The following is a 23463-nucleotide window of genomic DNA, read 5'->3' on the forward strand; positions in this document are numbered from 1 at the left end:
ATGACTGATGAAGTCTTCTTTGATTTCAGACTGCTAAGCGTAGAGCTCCAAAAAAAAAAGTGACGAAGATTAGCACTGGCAGCAGCAGCCATTTCTAGGGCGTCTGTCAGGTTGTCTAGTGGGTCCAAACATGAGAGCTTGCCCACCTCAACTCGTCGACGACCGCGATGGCGCGCCTCGGGCCGCGGCCGGCGCCCCGTCAGTCACGCCAGTGTTGCATCGCCACGCGTTCGCCGACAACGTACGCGCGCAAACGCGAACACCTGCGCTGGAGCATCGCGCGCTGCACAACCAAAAACTAAAACAATCTCAAAATAAAAACAACTTAGTTTGGCACGCGAGCCTACAGTGCGGTTTAGTTCAAACGTCATTTGGCGTAGGCATAGTCCACAGTGCGACCGAGTGATCACCGAAGTGGCAAGAGGCTGTGTTGCAGTTTGCACGAGCGAAAGCGGTCAAGCGGGCCGAGTCGCGCCATCGGAATTTGGCTGTGTAGGTGTTTTCCTTGCGGTGTGTCGCAATGGAAATAAGTGTTAAAATGTCGAAATCTGGTTTATGAGGAGCTTGGTGAACGTGCATATACGGCGGATAAAAAACGGGCACACGTGCTTATGTAAGCCTGATTCCGCGCATTAGACAAGTAAGTAGTTTTTGTTTTGTGATGGATGGTGCAGAGCCAAAACATCCACTTAGTCGGTTGACAATAAATTCGAAAAAAAAACATTTATTCAAATAACACCTTATTCACAATCTATAAAGTGACCTTTTTTCTCTGCACCATCATATATTAATCTAAGCTGATCGTCTGCGTTACCGGCGTGAAGAACGAAGACAGAAGATGGTACTATGAAGAATGACCAATCAGGACAGGCGCCTACTACCGTCGATACACATCCGGTTTATAAAGTGTCGTGTGCCATATTAGGCATTAGTTATTATAAAATATTCCAATACTGAGAATTTTAACACCAATGTGTTAATTAAAAAAAGACTGACCCGTTTTCATAGTTCTTGAGTGTTGACCAAATAGACTACGAGTTTATACTACATAGAGGTAGGGTAAATCGTCAATTACTGGTCACTGTTTAATAACTGGCCACCTTATACTAAAAATGAATTCTATTAACGTATAGGTAAACAGAATTCATTTTAGTAGGTATAAGGTGGCTAGTTATTGAAGGGGCCAATTATTGACACCTTATACTAAAAATTTAAGCCCAAGCCCTCTTGCGAGTGAGAGGAGGCCTGTGCCCAGCAGTGGGACGTATATAGGCTGAATGATGATGATGATGATGATGATACTAAAAATGTATTCTGTTTATAGGTGAATAGAATTCAGTTTACTAAAAAATAATTCTGTTTATAGGCGAATAGAATTCATTTTTAGTATAAGGTGGCCAGTAACTGACGATTTACCCTATTATCTAATTTAAACCAGAATTGTCATTTTTCTTTTGACATAGGTAACATCTAGGTAGACTTAAAAGAAATAAGTGCTGTCTATTCTTCAGTCTTCTGGGAAACTTCTGGCTACACGCCAACTGTCACGACTCACGATGTCTTGTTTGTGTTTACAAATATTAGTCGCGACGTAGACAAACCTTGCCGAAGAGACACATGCCGTATTACCTACTTCCAGGCCGTCTTCAAAGAGGTAGTAAAACGCCTCTCTCTTCTGAGTAACCGGCTGGTTCTTACGCCGATCGTTAAACTTCGCAATTTTACGAGGGTGATTTACCATCCGGCTTCCACTGGCCTTTATTTGAAGGCCAGTAAATATTTATTGAGCCCCAGTATTTAAAAAAAAGTATCACAGTTCGAATAATTACGAACTGTACCCGTAAACTTGATTGATTTTACTTTACGACATTGCTGACAACCTTCGTTAAACAAGCAGTATTTTTATTTTCCTCCCTGATTATATTAATACTAAATATAGAACCGGGTTGAATATCCCCGTTTAGGTATAAAGTTTACACAAAGGCTCCCCGCAAGAGCAATTAACCTTTAAATTAAATTTTAAGCGGAACGCGGCGACCTTTGCGGGTAACTTCATAAAGACAAACGTGGAGTCTAGGCATTGTACGGATAATTTACCTGCGAGAGAGCGTTGTAAGCCTCAAAGGAAAACACAAAGCGTACCTCGGTATAACTGAGGACCTACCGCGAACCACGTTCGACGTGTTGCCTCTCTGTCGCACTTGCAAATTCGTACGTAAGTGTGACAGGGAGGCAACACGTCGAACGTGATTCGCGGTAGGCCCTCTGGGCTTGTACTAGCCCGCTCTGTCCCCGAACGTCAAACACCAACAAACACCACATTATTTTAACACGTTCCATGTTCCCGCTTGTGTACCTACCTACATTTCCAAGTATTTACGAAAAACAGCTTTTAATTTTTCTAAGAAAATTTTGCAGCCAAACATTAGTTGATTTAAAAGTTGGCAGGAAATATATTATCTTGGGAATTAATGGGAAAAGTTTTTATTTAATATTACTGGTTTGCTTGGTTCCTAAAAATAACTAGAACACGAGATACTTCATTTTAATTGTTAGTAGGTACCAATAAAAATTACATACATAGGTTACATACATAATAGAATAGAATAGAATAGAATAGAAAAACGTTTATTGCAAAAACCATCTACATACAGCACCACACATATAAATTTAAAAAAGAGGATCTTATACACTAAACAGTTTAAACCAACCAGTTTATATCAACCTGCAATCATTTTATTTGCAAACTGACCACCAAAGTTCAGTAGTAAAGCCCTGGGTCAATACCAATTTTAGGTAATTTTATAACTAAAAAACAAAAGGGATTTACATAACATTTCTAATACGGGCAAGTGAGTCGCTGGCCTGAGTAGATAAAAGATTCGTTTACCCTTAAATATTAACCGATCTAACGAACTGTAAAGACTCATCCATTCACAAATCCTTATATGTACTACTTACCTATATGTAGGAACCTATAGGTAATAACATTGGATTTTACTACAGCTTAATATGTATACTTAAATCGTTCAGTGTTTAAACACGTTATAGGCAGGCAAGTACTGCAGTACGTGACTTACGTGAGTATTGGCTATATATATGCGCGACTATTATCGAAATAAAAGTTATATGAATTCCGTTAATGGGTCAAATTGGCTAAAATCAGCCGATAGTTTAATTTTGTTCCCGCAACACGCACTTTGTATATAGGCAAGGCTTCTGACAAACCGCTCTGTGGTTTGGCAGAAGAATGTATGTACATATTTAGATGTAAGTAAGCTTGAGAATAAACACTTTATTTTTTTTTTTTTTTTTAAATAAACTTACCCTGAAATCAGCCGCAATTTTAAAGTAACTTATAAAAATATTCCAATCTTACGAAGCGGCATATTACGAAGTCTCAACTCCCTTTCAAACCGACTTAACGAGTACCATTTAACATGCAGACCAAGTACAATACTCGTACCTAGATGCCTTTATAGTATCTAGATTGCTGTTGAATGCAACACGGTAATTGTAGGAGCACTAAAGGCCAAACATAATAACGTGACGTCTAAGGAAGCAAGCGAGGATAACCCTTAAGGTTAGCCGATCTAAGAAGCCTGAGGTTATGCAGGGTTAAATAAACCTCTGACGCCTTCTAGAATGGTTTGAATCAATGGACGAAGTAAGTACCAGAAGGACGACTATTACGTAAAATGTAAACTTGATGGTTTATATTTTACGTAATAGTCGTCCTTCACTGGAACTTGACCTCCTCTAAGGTTACATTACCTTTGTTTAGGAAGCCATTAATATTATTCAAAAAGAGAAGAAAAACATATACATTCATTTTTACACTGCCTATTCATGGTTTTTGTAAAAAAAAATACGATGAATCGGAAAAGTTCCCCTAACTTATATTATACGTTTATACTTTATGGGTATTACCACTATTAGGGGTCATCCATTAATTACATCACACGAATTTCTAGGTTTTTTGACCCCTCCCCCCCTCCTTGTCACACTTGGTCACATTTGGCAAACCCCTCCCCCCTGGTGTGATGTCACATTCTTTCAACGAAATCGGCAAATGTTTATTTAATATTTTATCACAATATGTTTGACAAAAGAAATATTAGTAATTTTATAACCCAAAACTGATTGGGACAGAAAATTAAACGAATAAAAACGATTATAGTTCCAAAAACTTGTTATTTTACCGTACTTACAGCGAATAAAATAATTTAAATATTTTTTGTTACTGATGAAGTTAAAGTGACGTCACAAAGTTTGTGACTCTCCCCTCCCCCTTGTCACAACATGTCACATTTTCTTGACCCCCCCTAAACGTGTGATGTAATTAATGGATGACTCCTTACCAATATTCAATATTCATATAAAAAAATACTTAAAAAAAGTTACCTTTATTATGTTTGCCTATTGTTTTGACTACTGTAAAATTATCGATAGACTAGCAAAATTTAATTTGGTTTGTATCTTTTACTACGCATTTGGTTTACCATGACTTATACTTGCTTATATCATTAAGAAAAACTATGGTAATTAATTACCCAGTTCATTGACGCGCTTGAACTTCATTAACAATTCAAAATATAACAAGACGTATAGCCGGGTTGACCTTTTGTTAAATTATTCAATACACCTTCACTGTTGATGACAAGGATTTTTAGTGATGACAAAAATTCTAAGAAAATATCACCTAAACGTAAATCGAACATATAGAAACGAGGTCGTCCATAAGAATATGTACATAAAACATTGATTTTAGGTATGGTACCTCACTAAAGGTACATATTACCTACATAATTACGTCTGTATTTCGTCATTTTACGACATTAAATTAGCAAATTACCATAATGTGCATTGGGGTAATTTTGAAAACCACTAATATCTAATATATATTAAAGGCATTAAAGCACTTCATACTTTGGCAACATTTAAACTCAAACAACAAGGCATCTTGCTTACTGTTGCTATACCTAGCAGAGAATACTTCTAGTTTAGTAGATAGTTGTTATTTTCAAAGTTACCCCGTTTTGAAGCTACCCCAATAATGCATTAAAATTAAGACCTTTATAAGTTAAATAAGGTTAATAATAAGAATATTAAGGTGTAACACTTTAAACTCTCGCGTTTTGTACACATATTTAATTACACAAACGGGTCTACCGCGATATAATTTCATTGTTTTTACCTTTAATTCCGACGTTTCAGCTGAGTTGCACCAGCTGTGGTCACGGTAGACCCGTTTGTGTAATTAAATATAAATATTAAGGTGAACAAATGTTATATTTTAATATCCTGGGCTGTGTATAGGTATATACCTAACCTAACCTATATTAGGATGTATTATTAAAAAAATCTCTTGATAAAATACAATACCTACCTAAATTAAATATTATACTTAGCTTTGAAATGCGTCGCTGCAGGACGAGGAAACTTCCAGATTTCGCCTTTCGTTACCTGACCTAAATGTAGTCAATATGATGGGTGCTGATGCTGAGAAAGGGGCGGCTACAAGGCCTGGGGCCTAGGGCGGCAAAGACTGCAATTCCGCCACTGAGTAAGTTTTTACAATTATATACCTACGCTGGTTATGAGCAAATTGTTGGTAGAAAATTGAGGATATGATATTGACATCACAATGCACGTCGTGGAAAAAATGTGTACTTTGAAGGGCTTAAATTGTAAGTACAATTTAACACAGATATCGACTGTCGCATATAATACCTAGGTGCCTACATATGTAATCAATGCCTATTTACTTACTAGTACTTATATCAAAATCCTAATTTCGTCGAGTTTTCAGTAAAATACGTGAATAGTAGATTGTTAACCAAGGGATGAAAGGCTCTCATTTCTGCCGAGGTAGTTTAGTCCAATAGTCCGCCAATAGTCCGAGGCTGAAATGATGCCTTACACCCGAGTTAAACACTCCGCTTTTCATTTCGAATACGAGGAAAGTACTCGTAAAATGCATGTGTTTTTTTAAAAACATGACTAAGTATACATTTTTATAGGGTTCCGTATCCAAATGGCAAAAAACGGAACCCTTATGGATTCGTCATGTCTGTCTGTCTGTCTGTCGGTCCGTATGTCACAGCCACTTTTTTCCGAAACTATAAGAACTATACTGTTGAAACTTGGTAAGTAGATGTATTCTGTGAACCGCATTAATAGTTTCACACAAAAATAGAAAAAAAAAACAATAAATTTTGGGGGTTCCCCATACTTAGAACTGAAACTCAAATTTTTTTTTTCATCAAACCCATACGTGTGGGGTATTATCTATGGATAGGTCTTCAAAAATGATATTGAGGTTTCTAATATCATTTTTTTCTAAACTGAATAGTTTGCGCGAGATCGAGACACTTCCAAAGTGGTAAAATGTGTCCCCCCCCCCCCTCACTGTCACTTCTAAAATAAGAGAATGATTAACTAAATAAGTTTTTCGCAAAAATATCATTTTTGGTACAAGGTTTTATCGCTGACTACAGTCACTTGACTTTTCTTACGACAGACAACTAATACTCATCGAGACAATTCTAAAAACCCCTAACACAATTAGGTTGCGTTGTTTCATCACAGAGTTCCTATGGCCACCTCCTGTCTCCATCATCAGATCAGTTCGACAGTACCATATTATTGTATTGTCATCAGAACTACATACATCTGCCAATTTTCATGACGCTACGATCCTTGGAAGATGGTTAAATTAGTTACCTTAGATTCCATTACATAGTTACATACAAGTCGACCTAATAAAAGCTTATTAAAAAAATATATGATGTACATTATCATGCAAACTTCCACCGAAAATTGGTTTGAACGAGATCTAGTAAGTAGTTTTTTTAATACGTCATAAATCGTAAACCGCAATTTTATTATGTTACTTGCTGCTACGGAACCCTTCATGATCGAGTCCGACTCGCACTTGGCCGCTTTTTTGAGGGTACTTTCAATTAACAATTTAGGCAAAAGTATCGTTATTTATGGAATGGGGAGTCAAATATCAGAATGGAAATTGTACTTAGAACAAATCCATTTATACCCAAATTTCAATTGCTTATGATAAAAAAAAATCGTACTTGGAATCTAAAATGCTCTAGTGCAGAAACGTATCATTTTCTGCACACCTTTTAGAACAACAATGACCCTCTTTCAGAGCATGAGAAATTAAAAATAGATTAAAACTAAAAAGAAAAATATGATTTGTATTCGGATTGCTTATGTTTGTAGAGAATTATATTATATTGTTTTCTTGTCAATGTCAAATGTCAACTACTTACCGGAACTGTGTCATGTTTCATGTTCCTACTTCAACAGGCCACAGACAGAATCTCATTATTTGCTACAAAAGATAGTCATTTTCGTTTATATTCGCATCATGTTTCATTATTTATGCAAAATAAATTAGGTACTGTTTTTATTTACATTACATTTTTATAGCTGTTATTTCCTTGTAGGTATTTAAGTATATGAGAAGTTCATTTTACAACATTAAGAGATACCTATTACTATTGTATTATAAGAAATACATTTAAATGATTGTAGTATGTATACTGTACAGTAACGTGACGATGGTGACGCAGATAATTATAGAGAAAAAGAGACCAGGGCCGTCTTAAACTATGCTGGGGCCCCTGGGCACATACGAATTTGGGGCCCTTTTGGAAAGTAAAGAAAGCTAATTAAACTAACATTTTTCTACTATGATCTTCTATTTATTATGGGTAATCAAATATACTGTTACTGTCTGTCCTTCGGGGCCCCCTGAGGATGGGGGCCCTGGGCACGGGCCCCGTGGGCCCTTATGGTAAAGACGGCACTAGTCTAACCTCACGGGCCTCACCAGAGGTATGCTTTCTTAATCCAGCCAGATGCCAATCAGTCATTTACGCTGCCTAATTAAAATTACTTATATCAATTTTACTAGTGTTTTTAGAATTTAGTTAAGTCTGATTTTCTTAAATGATAACGGTTTGTCTCTACTTGCGCAAATTTGTGAGATCGTTTCTAAATTCCACGGAGACAATGTGAACCGATAAGACAAATGAGACCCGGGAATACTGGTCGACGGGCAATGGCGCTTATCTCAACCGTTGTCCCCCTTACATTCAATGCTGTCCCGGGAATATGAGTTATTGATGACTCTGAAGATTACATGGACCAAGGCTTACAAAAATAAGACCTATGATGTATGAAAAATGGCTACGTGTTCTAACTTATCCCAACACAATGCTGGGGAAACTCTCGGAATTAAAAAAACAAACCTACTCGTAATTCCGGGGATCACGTTATTAAATTTGAACTCCCTAATAGCTAATGCACAACACAAACTAAATTTCTCCGTACTAAGTCCAACCATTGCACGCAGTAATTATGCATGCTTTCGCATGCATGGACTGTACGATAAATACGAGTACAGCAATTTGGTATCAGTTCAGATAACACGGAAAAATGCATTCTTTTGGATAAACGGACTTCATGGTAAACCAATCAGCCGGATAGCATTTACCTATGTGTTGTCACCTTCTGCGTCTACAATAGGCATAAAAAAGATTATTTTCAGACTTTTTAAAACTTTTAACGAATACATTTTAAAGTTTTAATAGTGCTTAGATGAATGGAGTAACTCAGTTGAATGCCGGTCTGTAGCACAAGTTCAGTACAAAACGATCTAACTATTTTTCACTCGGAACTCAGAACTGAACTTTTTTAATCCACCCTGGAGAATTAAAACCATTGAATGAAACTAAGAGCAAAAACGATGTCAGTTATTAAATTGTAGTTCTATTAGAGGTAATTATTTTTTTATTGATAGCAATTAGACACCTATAAATAGCAATCATAAAATATAATGAAAAAAAAAAACTAAGCCAAGGACAATTTTTATTATGTATGTACTTATTATGAATTGTTTTTTTTTTATGTGAGTATTTGGGTCGAAATTGCTTTTAGATACATTTGTTGAGTCAAAACGGAAATATTACTTTCTTTAAATATTCATTTAAAAATAAATTAACGTAACGCGGATTACAAGCCATTTTAATGGTATGATATTAAAGTGGAAAGGTGGACTAACAAAATTAAAGAAATTCTTTTTTTATAATGAAATAAAGACAATAGGAGCTGAAGCTTAAAGGCACAGAACCAGCACACAATCAGAATTTTATTAAGACAGGATAATATAGGAGCTGAGCTTCAAGGCTCAGAATCAGCACACAATCAGAATATTATAATTTAACAGAGATCGGACAAATTTGCGACATTGCTCGCAATAATGTGGACATGACTCCAAATTTGATTAAATAATTAATCGTTTAATTATTTTAATTAATTTTTTACCTGAATTTTAATTTTGTTCCCTAGTCAATAAATAGCACTTAAATATATTTTTGACATAAAAAAATGAGTACCAAAAAAAATTTGGAAAATACTGTTTTTTTTTTTAATAAATTTACATTATAAGTAATCTTTGTGTTATTTATTGATTAGGAATCAAAATTAAACCTCAGGTAAGAAATTAATTAAATGATTAATTATTTAATCAATTTTGGAGTCATGTCCACATTATTGCGAGCAATGTGGCAAATTTGTCCGATCTCTGAATTTATAAATCATAAAACGCGTCGTATAATATTTCCTAAAATATGAGACGAGCTAGCTTCTTAAGTGTCTCGCGTTGACATTGACGTCAGTAAGTAGGTTTGCCTACTTTACATGCGTGACAGGAAAACGGGTTTCTGGTAGGTAGGTATTAGATAGGTATGATCCAAACTGACAATACAATATATCCGAGAATCGGGTACCTACACGTGGAAGCTATCAAGAAAACTAGATAATTAGTTAGGTGCATTTAAGTAGTTAATGATGAGTGTGAGATTACTATTATTTTCTATAAGTATACTTATTTCATCATTGTACGGTCAGCATCGAAAGTAGGCAATCATTTTAGTCCATTCCCGCAGAAACTAAAACACTAAGTAGAACTTCTCAGAAGTAGCACAAGATAAAATAAAGTAAGCATAAGATTTTTATCGAGCATTTCATGCGGTAATTATAATGATGAAATAATAATTTTACCCTATGGAATTAGAACCTCATGCTTTTCCGCTTCCGTTTTTCAAAATGGCAAAAACATATCTAAGTACAGCACAGGACACCTACAGGACAGGCACTGCCTAGTGTAGGAAGTAGGAGGAACCATGTATAATTAACTCTAGGTTTATGTTATTCGCGTACCTGCTTATGCTTTAATACTTATGCTCAATATCATAATTCATAATATGTACTTACTGAAATAAAGATTTACTTTCCATACTAAAACTAGAAGCACTTTCTACGGTAACAATAGTAAGCAAGATGCCTTGGTAAGCATTGCAGTAGCGTAAGTGTTCCTAAAGTACCTATGAAGTGCCTCTGGTCTTATAGATATTTGCTATTTTTAAAAATTCTCCCACTTTCGAAGTTACCCCAATGCACCTTAATGGAAAAACACGCCCTGCGTGCACGCAGCGAGCGATTACTTCGTTACAGCTACGACAAAAGGACATCAAAACTTCAACACAATGCCACAATCGAGATCAATCATGCTCGTCAGCCGGACAAGGGGCCGGCGGCCGCCGTCAATTGTTTTGACAACTGATTTATGCCCGTACTACATATACATATACTTGGTCAAGCAAATCTTGTCACCCTTGTCAGTAGCAAAAGGCGGCAAATTAGAAAAATCGCGTGTCATCTATGATTTATCTGTTGAATGTGGATCGTGAATGACAGCCATCTTGTTTGTTTACATTCTGAATCGTTGCTATTTCAAGAGAAATTTCTGCTGTCACTATTTAAATACCAATGTATTAAAAGATTGTGCATGAACTTAAGCAAAGTCAAGGTGCCTACAATGTACAATCATGCTCGTTGATCGTAAATATTTGTAAAATTTGAGGTTATGATAAATCGAGGGGTGCCCACCGCCCGGTCAAACCCAATAAGTCGAGATATTTTTTCATTCAAATTAGAACTTTGATGTGACGTGCATGGAGTTCTTAATATTTGAATAAAAAAATATCTCGACTTATCGGGTTTGATTGCTCACTCCTCGAAATACATGTTTTGGCTCGATGTACATTGCTGCTGTTCTTAAACGCAATAGGTAGGTACCAAGTAGGTACTGCTCTTTGAGTGTTGCCCTACTTCACTTTTCTGTACATTGCTACTGACATACTTTGCTTGACAGACTATATATACCCGTAGTCAAGGTAAGAAATATCGACGCGAGCATTTACTATGAATATGTGTAGGTACAAGACTTATTTGTATATATGGACGCAAACTTTATTAGTAAATAACGTAGTTAATGGTAGGTATATACAATCCTAAAAAAAATAACAAAAGTATCTAAATGATTAATAAATTATTCTACTCAAATAGACCTCCGCGAACTGTACCGGGTGCAAAGGTGCCGCATTACCACGTTGGATAGCGATGGCCAACCTTTGCACCAGGTACGAACCCGCGCGAGCATCAGAGGTCCTCTCCCTAATTTTATGTCCCACCTCTCTAATAAAATACTTTTTTGTCTTGTCTAAATGAAGAACGAGAGCTTTTAATTTTCTTTAGGATTAGAAATAACTGCGCAGAATTATGCATCCGGTTTTTAAGTACTTAAACATTTACATTTATAAAGAAAATAATGAGTGCTAGTTGCGATTTTTTATAAAGTTACCGAGGGCCCTTCAGGGCCTATTAACAACCCACACGCTTACTTCAGCAGACATGTTGCTGCCCCAATATTACAGGGTTCTATGTTCCATTTTAAAGATAGTTGAAATTCGACTTAATGTCACTATGACAATGTTCAAATTTCAGTTCGATAAAAGTGAAACATAGAACCCTGTAATATTGTGGCAGCGATGTTTCTAATGCAAACTTTACCGAAACTACCAGGCCCCTATTTCACCACGGTGACAGGTGCGACAATTGTCGACATCACTGTTACTGACGTCATAGGCTACGGTAACCGCTTACCATCAGATGGGCGGTGTGCTTGTTTGCCACCAACATGTTAATTAAAAAAGATCCATTATATCGCCAATTAATAAGTATATATAGGTACTTATTTTGCGAAGCTAATGACAATTGTCACAAGAAACACGACAATTGTCACGAAATTCCGACACAGAACTCACTTGCTGTCAAGAATTACCGACAATTGTAGTGTTTCTTGTGACAATAAAATTGTCATTCATTAGCTTCGCAAAATAATTACTTATTAATTGGCGATATAATGGAGTTTATATATTATTATTGACGACCGGTCTGGCCTAGTGGGTATAGTGACCCTGCCTGTGAAGCCGATGGTCCTGGGTTCGAATCCTGGTAATGAGCACAGATATTTGTTCCTGAGTCATGGATGTTTTCTATGTATTTAAGTATTTGGTATATTATATTTATCGTTGTCTGAGTACCCACACAACACAAGCCTGAAGCTGAACTGAGCTTACGTGGGACTTAGTCAATTTGTGTAAGAATGTCCCTATAACATTTATATATTTATTAACATATATGTTGGAGGCAAACAAGCACACTGCCCGTCCGGTGGTAAGCGGTTACCGTAGCTTATGGAGGCCTGTGACGTCAGTAACAGTGATGTCGACAATTGTCGCATCTGTCACCGTGGTGAAATAGGGGCCTGGTGGCCAAAAATATCTGAGCATCCTTATTGTATCAATTTTCATTTTAGCCCATTGTAAGGTAATTTATTTAGAAATATAACTTTTAAGTCACAAAAATTAGGTAAGGACCGATCAAAAATCGCAATGTATTGAAACTCGCATACGAGTTCTCGCATCGTCTAAATGAGAGAGTTGAGATAAAATCTCCGGAACGATTCTACCTAACCTAATGCTTTTAACGGCGTATGAATCGATCCAGCCAGGTTTCATTGTTTCATGTTTGTGAAAATCCGCTTAACAAGATTTCTTGTTATCTGGTACGTAGATGATTTGTTGAGGGTAATCATATGACCAGAGATCGGCGGGGGTGAGCTTACGTCATATTATATATAAGGCAAATAGCTCACCCCCGCCGATCTCTGCATATGACACTATTATTACTATTATCATTATTTGTGGCGTACAAATTTCCATATTTCGGAACTACAGGAGGAGGAGGAAATACACTGCAGCCCTACTACGGCTATGATGGGAAATGGGTACGACGTACAATGTACGTAAATTACAAAAACTATGTTGTAATTTACGTACATTGTACGTTGGGTAGACTGGATAATGGGCTATGGGAGGAGATTATCGGACACCTGTCCTGACAATCAGTCTCAAAATTGTGAAAGGCAGTTAGTTGTTGATCGCCAACTATTATTATTATCATTTCAAATCTAAGTAGATATGACTTTATAGATAATATTAGGCAATAACACTTCTATAAGCCGATAGGATTGTTCTCGAATAAGTAAGATAGTAGAGGTGTCATGATTAAGCTAAAATTACTTGATGCTGATTTAGTGAATTAGTTACAATATAGGTTATCTTACCTACGTAAGATTGCTATCGTCATCATGTAAAATGGCGCAATACAACATAGGTATTTAAGCAACTTAATGTTATCGATTATGATGTAGTTGGTAGTGTATTGATAGTTGGCACTGCCAGGCTTGACGTAGTTATTCGTGTCAGATAATTGTCAGATATAAGATTAAAAATAATATACTTAGACATACCTATCTTTAATAGGGTTGTTGTGTAGTGTGTAACTGCTTAGTATGGAAATAATGTGACTACGAAAAATGACTGTAGTACAATAAGTGCCCCAACTTAAGTATCTACGTCGCCATATGTACTACTTATAGGTAGGTAGCTGTATGGAAACCTACTCGTACTTATACTCTGAATCTTTAGGTAGGTATTTAAATAAGAGTAAACAAAGTCTACCCTCAAATGGCTCGTTAAGCCAGTTGAGGGTAGATGAAAACATTACACGATCATATAAAGTAGGTTAAAGTCAGGTCGTTCAGTGACAGATCCAGGCGGTTTTGTAATTGGTCGGTTAACCAATGAATGTTATAACTACGCGAATATGTACAAATTGTTTGTTTAGTTTACTTTTATTTAATTAGGTACCTAAAGATACAGACAGTTAGGGCATCAACTGTATATGTATTACGTCACATGAAATAACAAATCTTGTAATTTTTTTCGAATAAAACAGGTAACTACTAAGAAATATACAGGGTGACTTTTTAATCGGCATATTATTTTAGCACTTACGTATAGGTACTGTTCAGGTAATTTTCTAAGCAATAAACAAGTGGCCTCAGTGGCCTGACGTTAAATCCCCAAGCTAAACTTCCTAGGCATGAGTTCCCATTCTATCACTGTAATCTATCCCTTAGTGTACTGACATACTCAATACTCAATACTCAATACTCAATATTTATTTGCAAATTCACAAAGTAGTTGTACAGGTGGTAAATTTATAAGCTAGGTCTTTGTGAACCCTGTTGGGCACTGCAATATATTATTTACATTCCTAAGAGAGGAGAATTTGTAATGAAGTAATTATCTTAATAAACAATATTTTTGAATTATAATCTGTCATTAAAATATTCGCTTAGAGTATAATAAGACTTATCTAATAACAACTGTTTAATTTTATTTATATATATATTATCATTTTCTTCTTCTTTTATAGACTCTGGGAGCTTATTATATATTTTAATAGACATTACTAAAGGGCCCGATGACAGTAGTTTAAGTTTACAAGGTGGTGGGATTAGTCTATTCTTATTACGTATTGATCGTGTAGAAGGTAGGTCCTCTCGTTTTATATAGAGTTCCCTATGCTTTCGAACAAACTTACACATTTCTAATATATATATAGATGTGAGGGTCAGCAGCCCAAGTTCAGAAAAATAAGGTTTGTGGCTTTCGATTTCGTCAAGTGTTTTATTTATTAGGATACGAACAAGCTTTTTCTGAAGGATAAAAAGTAATGGAGCATTGGTACTATTACCCCACAGAATAATACCGTAATTTAGCCAGGCATATGCATACGCGTAATATGTTGTTAGGGCTGTCTCCAAATTTGTCGTTACTTTAACCTCCCGAAGCGCATAGACGAATTGGGATATTTTTTTCCTAATTTTCTCTATATGGGATTTCCAATTCATGTGGCTGTCTATATCTAAACCCAGTAGTGTAGCGCTTTGTACGACTTCTAGCTGAGTATTTTCGTATGTGTACTCTATATCTAGTGGCGTTTTCTGGTATGGGTAGAATGCAATTATTTTGGTCTTCTTATAGTTTATATCGAGGTTATGGTCTCTCATCCAGGAACTGACTACGTTTAGGTTATCTGTAAGTTTCTCATTGACGTCTTCAGGGTTTTGGCAAGCTGTAATTAATGACACATCATCGGCAAATAACACACAGGGATCATTTGTGATTTTGGGGAGGTCGTTGATGTAAATAAGGAAAAGCAAACATCCAATAACGCTTCCTTGCGGGATGGAAGCGTTAAGAGTTTCAAAATTCTATTTTACGTATTCTATTTCTCCAGTTGCAAAGTTAAAGTATTCTATCTCAACTAGTTGCTTTCTATCTTTTAGGTAAGACTTTAGCCATCCAAAAGCACTTCCGCGAATTCCTATCCCATATATTTTATTTAATAATATGTCGTACTGTACCTTATCATAAGCTTTGGTCATATCTAAAAGTATGCCAATGGCATATTGTTTCGAGTTAAGAATTTCTAAGATTTCTTGAACATACTTGAATACCGCCATGACTGTTGATCTATGCTTCCGAAATCCGTTTTGACAGTCGTTAAATATGTTATACTTTTCACAGAAGGCATAGATCCGGTTACACATGGCCTTTTCGAACACTTTGGATGCTGTTGGTAACAAAGCGATTGGGCGATAATTATTTGGGTCCAACGTTGAGTTCTTTTTGTGAATAGGCTTTATAATAGCCATTTTCAAATGATCCGGAAATGATGCCTCATCAAAAGATTGATTTACTAATGAACACAGCGGATATGCAAGTTGATCAGCGCAGTATCGAAATAAAGATGGTGGAAGTTCGTCAATTCCATAACTGAATTTGTTTTTTAAATTTCTTATTATTTTAGTTATTTCATGAACGGTTACAGGTGTAACATGGTTACAGATGGGCGACTTATGTGACATGTCACATAAGTCGCCCATCTTTTTTTTATGGGCCCTGAGGGCCTACCGCGAACCACGTTCGACGTGTTTCCTCTCTGTCGCACTTGTAAATTCGTACGTAAGTGTGACAAGGAGGCAACACTTCGAACGTTGTTCGCGGTAGGCCCTCTGATGCTGTATGTCCCGCGGTAAACGTTATCGCAACTCTGATGCGTTTCTTGTTACGGCCAATCAGACATAACGGAGCTCGCTACTCGATGCACTTGGCTCGGGTGTTCTCGGCACAGTTCGGCCAAGTCAGCGGCAGTAGAGCCAGTAGCCGAGCTCGCGCGGCACGGAGGGTTACTCGCCTTCCCGCCAGTCCGCCGTCTCGCCTGACAGCCGGCTGCTCGCGTCGGCAGCGCTCGCCGTCACATCGTAAACAATAAAAAACTTAACATTGTCAATGAAAACCTTAATAAATCCTATCGATTAAAACTTTACTTCACTACTCGATTATAATCACTCCAAGTACCAGTAAATCTAGACGGCCGGCCGCAGTGACTTTGGAAATGTAATGTCAAGTGTTTTGGTGATCGAAGTGAAAGGAGTTCTTTCGTATAATTGTGATACTGAAGTGCTGTATAACTGTGCCGAGCTCGGCCAATGATTATAACCATAAGTAGAACAGACTTGGAAGCATGCTCGATGATGTACCGGCACGATAGAAACTCGATGAATGTAATTGAATGCTGTTTATCAATCGAAGTACATTGCTGCATTTAATAGTTTAAGGTTGATGTTCGTATGAATTGAAGCGTGAGTACCTAAAAATTATCTATTACATTCTAGCCATTATAGCCTTATAGGTATATTATTATATAATTTTAATTTAAGCGTATGTTTTGAAATAAACTTAGGTTAATTTTTTTGGCAACGATACCGACACAAAGTGAGACAACAGATAAAAACACATTCTGGAAACATACAGGAACACATTTTAATAGTACAATGTACCCAATTTTATTGTTTATTGCAAATCATACGATTAATAACAGGCACCAGAAGTAGTGAGCAGTGAACAGCTGTTTTCTTATCAATAAAAACAGTTTTATCTTTACAGAGCACGACAGTAACTTGTCAAACGTGTCATGCATACCTACAAATTTAAATTAGGTGAGCGGGTATACTGTGCATACCAATGACACCGAAATCCCCTTTTATAGCCATAACATTGAAAATTTGGTACATGTTCGTTAACTTTAACTTCGAGTTAGACGCGTGTTATAAAGTTTTTTACAGTCAAAGGTTTAGGTATATGTTATAGTTTATCACGAATAAATGCGATGATTATGATTATATTATCAGTATTAGAATAAGTAGGTTGGTATTATGTAATAGATTTTTCCAAAAATTAACATGGTATCAAAAAATAACATATAAGTATATACTTAGTCGGTAAGGACACGTAAATGTCATTGTCAGTGTCATCTCGGGGAGACAGACATTTTTGGACACCGTTTTGCACTCACCCTGTATAACATGCATTTTTTTGTTGAAAATGTACCTACGTACCTATCTCAACGGTATTTACAGATACGAGATAATCGTTCGCCTACAATATTTTCTGCTTGGCCTTAAGGTTGACTGGTAGAGAATGCCTCATGGCATTAAGTTCGCCTTTTGTACATTAAGTTATTCTTTTGTGCAATAAAGTTTAAATAAATAAATCGTTGGATTTTACAATTGTCTCCGCTGAAGAAATATAGGCTGGTGAGACCTAATAAAATTCGGAGAGTGTGCCAACTCGGTTCTACAAGAAAAGTTACTCATTGAGTCATATTCTTTCTAGGTCGTTAAAGATGCTTACCAAATTCCATACGTAGTAAATACCTGTCTATGTAGGTAGATTTATAGGAGCTGGCGCGAGATTTGCACTTGAACTGTAAAGGTTTCCACATAAAATACGCACCAGCTTTCGTGACTCAACCGACACATGTCGACGTACTAGTAGTAAGTACGTGTAATATATTATATTGACTTGAATGGCGAGAGATCCTGATGATAGTCTCCGTGAATAGCCGTCCTTCGCAGCACCTGTCGCAAATAGACGCGATCATATAATACTACCGCGCTTCTACACTATTGTCACACTAATAGTTTACCGTTGTGAACTGTAGGTAAAGTTTCAAAGACATTTCATTGAGTTTGACAGCTGCTGTATAGAATTCTACAATTTGGATTGCATGGTTCATTTCGTTCACTTCGATTTATTTGGCAAGCGTGGAGGTGCATTACTAAATCGCCTTTCAATTCAAACCTACACTGCACAGACAATAGGCACGCACTATTCTAAGCGCCCCAAAAACTAAAAATACCTATGAGTGTGTTAGATAAATGAATAATTTTTAAAAATATTAAATATATTTAAAACTCAAAATTGATAGTAAATATTATTTTCAAGGTAAAACTTGTCAGGATGTTATTTATTTACCTTGATTCATAATTATGTTAAAACTGCTAAATCAATAACTGGATACTATTTAAGTTTTAAGCAAGATAAATAAAATAATAAACAGATGTAATTGAAAATAAAACTGTTTTATTAAATTGAATAATACAATTTATTCACCTTATCATCAACAACTAATATATACAACCACTATTAGTTTATAATTCAGTAAGAGATTATTTAATTAATTATTAATTAATTAATCCATCTAATTAATCAAGTAGGTACATAATTATTACAATAATTACCAACATAGTATTTACTTAACTTTCAATATTCCTTTGGCGATGATTAACTCAGTGCTGAGGCGTAAGGCAGAATGCTCAAAGCAGAATAATCAATAATGGATCGGTCGGTCCCTTTTATACCCATTTCTACCTGGCAACTGGTTGATCATGCCACTTGTCATTCGATAAGTGACGTCACAGAAGTAGTTTCTCATGTACCTCGTCCATTTATCGAATTATGCAGAATAAAACTATTAGAACATCTTTTCAATAAACTCCGTTATACATAATTAATAATCAGTAATATTAATACGAAATATAATCACTTCAAAGTAGTTTACAAATTTAGTAGTAGGTTAACTTACTGTTTCTCTTGTCAACCGTGGTTTCGTATCATACCCACATAAATAACAAATTCATCACGTGATGTTGTGTTAAGTGTTTAAATAGTGTAATATATTATCAACATTGGACGTCAAAGAGAAACAGGTCAGTTTCATACGTAATACAATTTGTACATAGAATAACAATATTCTAACACGGCCATACTGACATGTACTTCGTTCTCGAAGTACCCAATTAATCAATAATCTTAATAATAATAAAAAAACACAATAGCATAATCATAGGATAGTGATTGATTAAAATAATATAAACTTTGACCACTTGCCAGATATCTAGACATGTTTGTCCCATTCACCCGCTGCTAATGAAATGAACAAACACCAAACAAATGGCCGACCAGCGGAGTGCTTTAACTAACTCAACACTTTGCTAATCATCTAGACATGTCAATCTCATTCACTCGCTGCTAGTGAGACAGAAAAACACCAAATGAAAGGCCGACCAGCGAAAGTGTTCAACTTCATCGCTACAAATCCAATAAAAAATAATCAATCAATGAATAACTTTAATCAATCACTTTTAAGTGATTTTGACCAATAAATATTAACTATTCAAATATAGAGTAACATAATATTTACCTACATAACATAAAGATCGTTCGGCCAATCTGACGTATCATTGCACATTGTGTTAAACATATTAATTACAGTTGCTACACATCTTTCTACTTGACCATAGCTTCGTGGTATACCAGGACTCTGCTCCACTGTCGTTTGTAGCGGGTTAAAGGTGGGCAAAGCGATGTCCTTGTCTCTTCTGCGAGAACCGGAGACAGCTTTCAGAAGGATCCACATCCGTGCTGCTGTGGAAAGCCACAGGTTCCATATTCGTCTGAAATTATATAAGTATATATGTAAAGTGTAGCTGGATACAATCCCACTTCTGATGTTAGATAAATGAATAATTTTTAAAAATATTAAATATATTTAAAACTCAAAATTGATAGTAAATATTATTTTCAAGGTAAAACTTGTCAGGATGTTATTTATTTACCTTGATTCATAATTATGTTAAAACTGCTAAATCAATAACTGGATACTATTTAAGTTTTAAGCAAGATAAATAAAATAATAAACAGATGTAATTGAAAATAAAACTGTTTTATTAAATTGAATAATACAATTTATTCACCTTATCATCAACAACTAATATATACAACCACTATTAGTTTATAATTCAGTAAGAGATTATTTAATTAATTATTAATTAATTAATCCATCTAATTAATCAAGTAGGTACATAATTATTACAATAATTACCAACATAGTATTTACTTAACTTTCAATATTCCTTTGGCGATGATTAACTCAGTGCTGAGGCGTAAGGCAGAATGCTCAAAGCAGAATAATCAATAATGGATCGGTCGGTCCCTTTTATACCCATTTCTACCTGGCAACTGGTTGATCATGCCACTTGTCATTCGATAAGTGACGTCACAGAAGTAGTTTCTCATGTACCTCGTCCATTTATCGAATTATGCAGAATAAAACTATTAGAACATCTTTTCAATAAACTCCGTTATACATAATTAATAATCAGTAATATTAATACGAAATATAATCACTTCAAAGTAGTTTACAAATTTAGTAGTAGGTTAACTTACTGTTTCTCTTGTCAACCGTGGTTTCGTATCATACCCACATAAATAACAAATTCATCACGTGATGTTGTGTTAAGTGTTTAAATAGTGTAATATATTATCAACATTGGACGTCAAAGAGAAACAGGTCAGTTTCATACGTAATACAATTTGTACATAGAATAACAATATTCTAACAAGTGCCTAGGATAGAAGTTGCCCATATTCATCTTACCTATTTGCCTCCTGGAACTTCGCATTTATTATCTGGCTTACTAAACTGATGCGTCCCATTCACAGAAATTAGGTGGTTGGTCTGTGGTTGACTGGTCACATCGCATGGATCTAATTGAATTCTGATAGAGATCGGCAGCTCAGTGTATCCTTCTTGACATTATCCTACCTCCCTTACATTCAAATTCGTTTCAAAGTTGTGTGAGTGTGACAGATTATATAACATACAGAAACGTATTTTCTTAATTTATATTTTAATGAAATAATTAATAATACAATAATTTAAATTCAAATTAATTTGAAATTATAATAGCACTGGTTAGTAGGCATAGCAGCTGTTTGTTACGTAAGTACCTACAAAGTTCGTCAAATAGGTGCCTACTAATTATACTTAGCTATAAAATAAAATCACATCACATCTTTATAGCATAATTATGACTTTTACAGAGCTAGTACATACTGTTATTAATTATTATTAAGTCTATCTAGCGTAGTTTATTGTTAAAAGTGTTATTAAAGTGTAAAATTGTATTTAGTTCTAAGACAACTTACCAATATTGTACGCCTTTGTAAGGCAGGATATGGAGAACATCAATAATTTGTACCACCTTTGTAAACACCACCCATAACCATACAATCAATATTTTTTTGATTTTTTTTTTGATATCACTTAGTCTACTTCAAAAGTCAGCAAAAAAGTAAGCAGCATTTAAGATTAAGACAAACTGTAAGGTTTCTTTTTAAGACCGACTGTACAGTAAAGCAAAACTGTACAGTCAGCATCAACTGCGTAGGTACCTACCTGCGTAGGTAGGTAGGTCGTACAGTCACCTGCAATAATATATTACTCTTAGAAGGGTGCAAAAATATCTGACACGATCTTATTTGTGGAGCCATAAGAGCCTGTCACATATTTTTGCGGCCTTTCAAGAATAATATATTAGTGCAGATGACTGTACCTACGCTAATCTAACAAACTTACCCCATCAAGGATTAATCCTCGTATTGTATATTTCCAAAGTTCAAACCATCTAATTGTCAATGACAATACCACAAGGCACGATGTTGACATTGTTAGTGTTAGCAAGCCGAACCGGTCACACCTATAGATTTAGAAAGGGACCTCCGAGACAGTTTGTAAAGTCACTTTGTCACTGGCCAGGATAATGGGATTACAAGAATAGCACTGAACACCCAAAGGAGAATAAATTTGCTCGAGCGATTTAGTTTTATCGACTTCGAAGACTTGTAAAGGAAAATTAATCGATTTGGAAATTAATTCATTGGCTCCCGTCGTCTGTAGTCCTTGATAAAGGTCTAGGTCTAGGTCTCTTCAAATAAATATCTTCAAAGTAAGATAGACTCATAAACAACCAGTTAATTATATCTTAGATCCCTTAGGGCTCCTTGCACCATTCACTAACCCGGGTATCCGAGTACAATTTGACACTGAGTTAACAATTTAACTGGTTAACCCTGGGTTACCCCCCCCCCCCCCCCCCCCCCCCAATTTGAAATGACGTAATTTATGAATACCCCTTAGAGGGATGGTGCAAGTGGTTCTTAGGCACTAGATGGTAATCTACTCCATCAAGTGGCCAAGATGACAATCGTGCTAACGCCAAACAAACAGAAACAAAACCGGACAAGTGCGAGTCGGACTCGCCCACCGAGGGCTCCGTACTTTTTTACTATTTGTTGTTATGGCGGCAACAGAAATACATCTTCTGTAAAAATTTCAACTGTCTAGCTATCACGGTTCGTGAGATACAGCCTGGTGACAGACAGACGGACGGACAGACGGACAGCGGAGTCTTAGTAATAGGGTCCCGTTTTTACCCTTTGGGTACGGAACCCTAAAAATGTATCGGGATGATAGACGCTATGAAAAATCACGTGACAATTTCCATATACCTATTGTTTAAGTTTCGATTGGCTGTTCTATCAACGATTGCCGTCTTGGCTAAGCCCCCAGGTCAGACGGGTCAGTCGCGTGTTATGTTGTTTGTACATAATGAAAATAACAACGATGATGCAAAAATTAAAAATTTACACAAAATTTACACGGCGCGAGAAATTGCATGCAATATTCGATACATTGCTAACTACAGAGTACAATGAATTCAGTCGATCGACCAAATATCGCAATGTAACGAAAATCGCATGCAAGTTCTTGGTCCGTCTATGTAAATGGGGCTTAAGTACAGAGATTTCTTTTACAATGACTTGTTACTGAACGTTTTACTACTGTTTACGTACCTACCTATCTTAATTATATTTATTTTGTATAAAACAATAATTCCTTTTTTTGTGTATTTACTTGCATTTATTCCAT

General features: G+C 35.9%; 1 protein-coding gene across 5 annotated transcripts in view; it reads left to right on the forward strand.

Moving 5' to 3' along the window:
- Positions 1-204: 204 nt before the first annotated feature.
- Positions 205-23463, forward strand: part of LOC134793133 (diacylglycerol lipase-beta) — a 118508-nt gene continuing 95249 nt past the window's right edge. For 2 of the 5 annotated variants that reach the window (XM_063764696.1, XM_063764698.1), the window contains exon 1: positions 205-640. The gene's annotated coding sequence lies outside the window, so the exon portion shown is untranslated. Of the gene's footprint in view, positions 641-16363; positions 16991-23463 lie in introns of those variants that run through there. The other 3 variants (XM_063764699.1, XM_063764700.1, XM_063764697.1) reach the window with 2 other exon arrangements.

Source organism: Cydia splendana, chromosome 8 (assembly GCF_910591565.1).
Source record: "Cydia splendana chromosome 8, ilCydSple1.2, whole genome shotgun sequence".
Classification (NCBI taxonomy): Eukaryota; Metazoa; Arthropoda; class Insecta; order Lepidoptera; family Tortricidae; genus Cydia; species Cydia splendana.